The sequence below is a fragment of the Apteryx mantelli genome, chromosome 3, assembly GCF_036417845.1.
Source record: "Apteryx mantelli isolate bAptMan1 chromosome 3, bAptMan1.hap1, whole genome shotgun sequence".
In the NCBI taxonomy this organism is placed as follows: Eukaryota; Metazoa; Chordata; class Aves; order Apterygiformes; family Apterygidae; genus Apteryx; species Apteryx mantelli.
Window position 1 is genome coordinate 125,884,530 of NC_089980.1, and position 6,000 is coordinate 125,890,529.

A 6,000-nucleotide genomic window follows, 5' to 3' on the forward strand; every position below is an offset into this window, starting at 1 on the left:
CATATCTGAACAGTGCACATTTGTATATATTCTTAACGATTGCTTGCAGCTCTTAGGTACACTTCAACACACTGCAGCAAAGTAATTTGGTGTCCTGTAATGAATAAAGTATTCATCCTTTCTCAATAGTAGGTACATTTTCCTTCATTAAAAAACAAACATCAGTAAAGTATTATAACATTCAGCGCATGAGAACTAGATTTAGGACTGAAATGTAACTGTGGGTAGATTATGTTGCAGGGACTAGAACATAGCAGAAAACACAATAAACAAAAAAAAAAATACAGAACACACTTCCTCAGTTTTACAGCACAAAATAAAGCATTTCATTCTGGGATTTAGAATCTCATGATTCTTTTTCTTGTTTAATTTCCTTTAAACTTTGTGTGAAGAAACAATGCTTTCTAATGTTTGGCACGATGCTTGAGAACTGGGAATTCAGGGTTCTATTCCAGGGGCAGTCGCTGACTTAATCTGGGATTTGGGCCAAGTGACCTAATATCTCTTTGCCTTTTCCACAGCTTTAAAATCTTCAATACACTTTATTCTTTCAGAGGAAGGATGATAGGAGTTAACTGACAAAGCAGATGCCACATATGCTATTTTCCTGCTCAAAAGCAGCAGTAAATACTTCTTACTAAAACCCTAATTCTAGTTTACCAGCACCCTCCACCATCTCCACCCATACTGCTATCCCAGTCTCCTAGACCACCACTAAAGCAGTTTTGTTATTTGTTTAGAAACTCACCCTCAATTAGTGAATACAAATGAAATTCCTTCCACTGATTTCAGCTGTTTCACTTAGTTTCTATGACCTGAAGCTACCTGTATGTGTAGGCTGAATTTGGAAAATACTTGGAAAAACAAAGGATAATTGTAAAGGAAAAAGAGAAAATCAGTATGGATGACAGTAATATGAATGAGACCATGCTAGTATATATGGCTAGTTATTATTGTTACTGTTATTATTATATGACTATCATTGCTATCAAAAGTATTAATAACATTTTCATTGCTGTTACTCTTAACACCTATAACCAGACCTAGGAAACATATTGACAGTAGCAGTGAAAGAAATTTTACTTAAGTTTTATTGATCTGACTGTTTGTTAAAAGATAGTCTTAAAATGGTCTCTACAGTCATAAATGACATTAGTTTCCTGAATTTATTCATTTTCATAAAAAGTAACTTTAATCCTCATTAAACATAAATAAGCAAAACAATGTTTACAAAAAATTATCTTAAATAAAGCACATAGAATCAGTTCCATGACATACTGCAGATGTTTAATATTTACAGTCTAGTCTATTCAGCTTTACGGAGGTTAAGGTCTATTTGTCCCAAGAACAAAGATGGAGTGTTATCATCTAGTGAATGAAAATATGTTTCAATAAAGAAAAATATGGGACAAGTCCCGATGCAAACAAACAGAAACAACACAAGCAGCTCTCCCTTCTCTTTTCATATTATGATAAAATATAAGTATGAATAAGCTACATCCAACATTCAATCCCAGTAAAATTGCAACTCTAAATGAACAAACAGTACTTTTTCCATTATAGTGAAAAATAATGCTAAAATATATTAACAACTTTTCGTAATAACAATGACCAATGAATGCATGCATTTAATATAATGAAAGTAAACACATTGCCAGTATTCATACTTTTGAAAGTTTTCGAAAAGCTTCTCTTCTTACATGAACAAGCAGAATTTCTTTTGCCAATGCCTCCCGTGTCTTCAGGCATAGGGCTGGAAAAACGTAGTGGGTCATAAAGCCCTGTTCCCTGTTGTTATAGGCAACTGAAGCTTGTTTATAAATGTTGTAAGACTCATTATAAAATGGGCTAAGATTTCTCACTCCCTATTTCTAGCACCCCCTGCTAGAAGGCTGTTCCTGAGCTCATTCTTCTTGTTATTAGAAATCTTCTAACTTCCAGTTTAAAAGTATTCATGACCATTTTACACATTTTTATTACTGTGCCAAAAGTATCTTTTTACTTTATAGCTTTTTTTTTTCCTCCCTGATGGTTTTTACCATATGTGCTTACAGACATTTATGATTTTTCATATATATTATCTCCACCTTTATTTTACAGGTCTGTGTAAAGGTCATTCTCCAAATTTGTTCTAGTTTAAATTCACAGTTCTTGAACATGGACTGTATCCAGTATTACAGAGAATTTTCTAGCACCTTATATAACGACACCAGCACTTCCTTATTTCTATCACTTTGGTTGAAACATGATAGGATTATTTTTCCATGTTTATAATCATGTGACACAACTTGACTGGATAAGGATATTCAGGTCTTATTTGTCTTCTGCTATTTCCAATTGATGTAAACTCACTTCACAGAAGAAATTTTTCTGCAACTGAGGATATCTGAGGTGACCTGTGTGACACAGATTTCCTCCTTACTGTGTCATGAAGAACCACCTAATTCAAAAAAAACCATTGGTTTCCATAGATAGGCCAAGCTGGTCTTTTAGTCATTCACCTAAACTATTTTTATGTAGAATAAATAAAAACAGGCATAGAATGGGACTTTAAGGAACTATGTTATGAATCTCATGCCATCTCAAAATTTCTTTTAACCAGTACTTCTTTCTCTTTCTGACAGCTCTTTGTCTACCTTCAATACTTCCACCAATTTCCATGTTCTCCCACAATAATTTCAGATATTATGCCATACAGAAGGTTAATTTCCTCAGCCTAGACATATCCTGAAAATCAGGTTCATTTTGTGGCTTAGACACAAGGTTGCACATTTTGTGCATCTTCTTAAATGAGTTAAGGAGGGATATATGCCTATACTGACAATTTGACCTAAACTGGGGTGTTTCTGAATATATGCAGTGCCGTGGTGAATATATGCTATTTGAGACTTCTGGTGTGGGAGACATATCAGCTAATTTTAGTTATCTAGGATGTAGACATCTATATTTCAGCTAGTCGTCTTTACTCCCTTCGTAGTCCCTGGAAAGAAACTGGCACACTCTTAGGGTGTTTAATCTCAGTGTAAACTAGACTTTAAAATAGATCAGATGACTCACCCTTACATCTCTCCATTGACTATAAAGTGGAACTAGATAACTAGCTCAGATATAATGTCTCCACTTTTTGCTTAGAACTCATGGAGATGAGCCTTACTCTACACATCTAGGATTTCTCAGACATCTAAACAGGTTAGGTAAAGCTTTCATGAATTGTTCTTCTGAATAGCATCTCCTAAATTCCTCCAAAAGGATACCTTAAAGATAGTTTTATAATACTGAGTAATGGTACTGTTTGAGAGAATGATTAAGAAAAAAAAATTGGAAAAATTCAAGGTGATGATGGATTATAAAATTATTTTCACATAATCAATTGTATCCTTGATTAAAAGGTGGAATAGACTGTCCTTGCACATAACTCTGTCTTTACACTCAACTGATGTATTAATAATATATGTCTACATGTGTAAGTATATAAAAAGAGAGAGTGTTAATTAATGTCTCCAAACAATGAAAAGGAAAGAGATGATGCTAGAGCCTCACTCTTAAATGTGTTTTGTATCTCCCCTGAAATCCACAGATTCACATTAATGTAAGATGGGTGTAGCAGTGATTAGCTCCTCTGTCATTTGCAGCTTGTTATGTGATGATTATCAAATAATTTATCATCAGGTTTTACTCTGCACTTGCAAGTAAGTGAGAAGCAGCTTGGGAATTATAAAGAAAAATTAAGGATTTTTATATAATAAAAGCTGAGGTTTTTTGAAGCATGAAAGGCTGTAGAATGAGTTCAATAATAAACAGTTAGAAACTGAATTTTGCAAATATATCAAATTAAGCTAAGACCTTAGATATTGATTTCATAGCTTTTAAACTTAATCTGGCTGACATTCTGGAGGTATATTTTTCTGTGTTCTTATAGGATGTCAAGAAAATAAAAACAGACTGAAAGAGATACACACTGGGCCACACATGCACCTGTGGGTATTGGATGTTGGAGTCTTATAAAACATTTCATTAGGTTCATAGAAACTAGCTGGCAGTTGTTTCATTTTTTGGCCAGTATTGACATAGCTGATATGGCATTCACTAATGCTCCATGTGTTCTAGATTTAAATTATCTAAGAAAATAACCTTCTCCACTTCACACAATATGTCTCAGCCCTGTGAGCTGATCATATCCTGTTTTTTTTTGCTGAAAGAATAAATAATATTTTTGTACTGATCTCATCTTGAACTTGTCAGAGGTACATAAAGTGGGTGAAGTTCTTACTTAAGTGTTCTTCAGATGGGAAGCTTTTCATTGCAGAAATATTTTACATATTTGACATAGTTCATCTGTTATGTAACACAGTATTAATATTCTTAATTCTACCTGAATTTTTGTTCAAGATGAATTGCCTTTTTGAAAGAGTATAATTACTTCTTGCATTCTTTTACATCAGTGTAGAAAACTGCCAGGTACATGAATTAAATGAGTGTTATCCATTCTTAGCCACAGAACAGAGAGATGATATCTTACTGGCTTTAGAAGTTTGAATCTGAGAGCTGACTTTTTAAACTAGGAAAAACAAGCTAAGAAACAAAGAGTAAAAAAAGTAAATCACACAGATTCCAGCCCTTCCTCACTAGCAAGTGTACTAAATTACAGGAAACAAATTCTGGATTATATTTTCTTCTTTTTTTCTTTTTTCCTTTTTTTTTTTTTGTCACTCTTTATTAGGATTATTCAATTAAACAGAGCAGAAAGCAGCAGTGTAGAATAGAACGTGTTAATAACTGAAAACTGGTCCAGAATGTACTTTTGATATCCTGTTTTATGCTCTCAAATTGAATACTTCAGCACTTTCTTCACTGAAAAGTTACAGTCTATACAACTGGTCTTCCAGCCATTTAACAAGCATAGTCATATACTCGATATATATATATAGCCATATACTTGAGACCCAAAGACTACATCCACTTATAGTAGCCAGCCAAACAGTTCAAGGCCCATTGCCTGGACTGAGGCCAGCTGGCACAATCTGGTCATGTCCACACTGTTAAACTCTTTTTGCTTTTAGAGCAGAGTAGCTTCATCCAAAATGCTTACCAGGAATAATCCTTGGCATGTGGTAACCCCAAGCTGTGCCTGGGAATCATTTGGCAGCATTTTAGCTGACCAAAACCATGTGAGGGACTATTCTAGCAATAAAGAAAATATAGATGATTGGGTTCCAGTGTCTGTACCTGTGCTGTGATACTGCTTAGTGAGGGAAACGTAGCTAGAAAGTAAGTTATTTGTGAGAACAACTTTTAAACATAACAGGACTTTCACTTAGACATCCTCAGACTTTCAACAGAGATGAGAAAGGGACTTTCCTTGTGGTGAGAGCAATGACTTTCCATAAGTAATTTCAGCAAGTCTGAAAGAAAGTAATATTCACTATAGTGTAAAGACTTTTAAAAGTGTAGCTGATGTGTCATTTCACATTTCAGCCACCCCTAAGTATTGCTGTATGACATTCCAGGTAGTGGAGCAGGTACAAAGTGTTTTCCTGGAGGATGAAATTATCCCTTCCTTTTCAGTGGGTCATCCTATTTACATCCTCCAAATAGGATGTAATTATGGTGCGAATGGTACATAGACTTTATTCCAGCCTTTTGCACAAGGACAAGAATTATTGGTACCCTCCCCAAAAAAGGGAAGAAGGAACATAATTTCCTGAATATGAAGCAGTGATCCCTGTTTTCTTCTGATAAAAGCACAAATGAGTTGATTGATTAAGACTAAAACTGGCTCAGCTACAGAAGGAAAGTCAAAAGCTACCAACCACTATAACACATCTAACTTATAAGGTCTAGCAGATTAGAGAAAAATGGGACTATTTAGCTCAAACTAAATAGAGTGTGAGGTGAGGTGGAGCTCAGGAGACTGTAGGCCCTCCTACTAGACCAGCCTGCTTTGCTGCTGGTCCTCAGGGTCAAGTGAAATGGTAGTGGCCACTGCAGATGGGCAAGCTC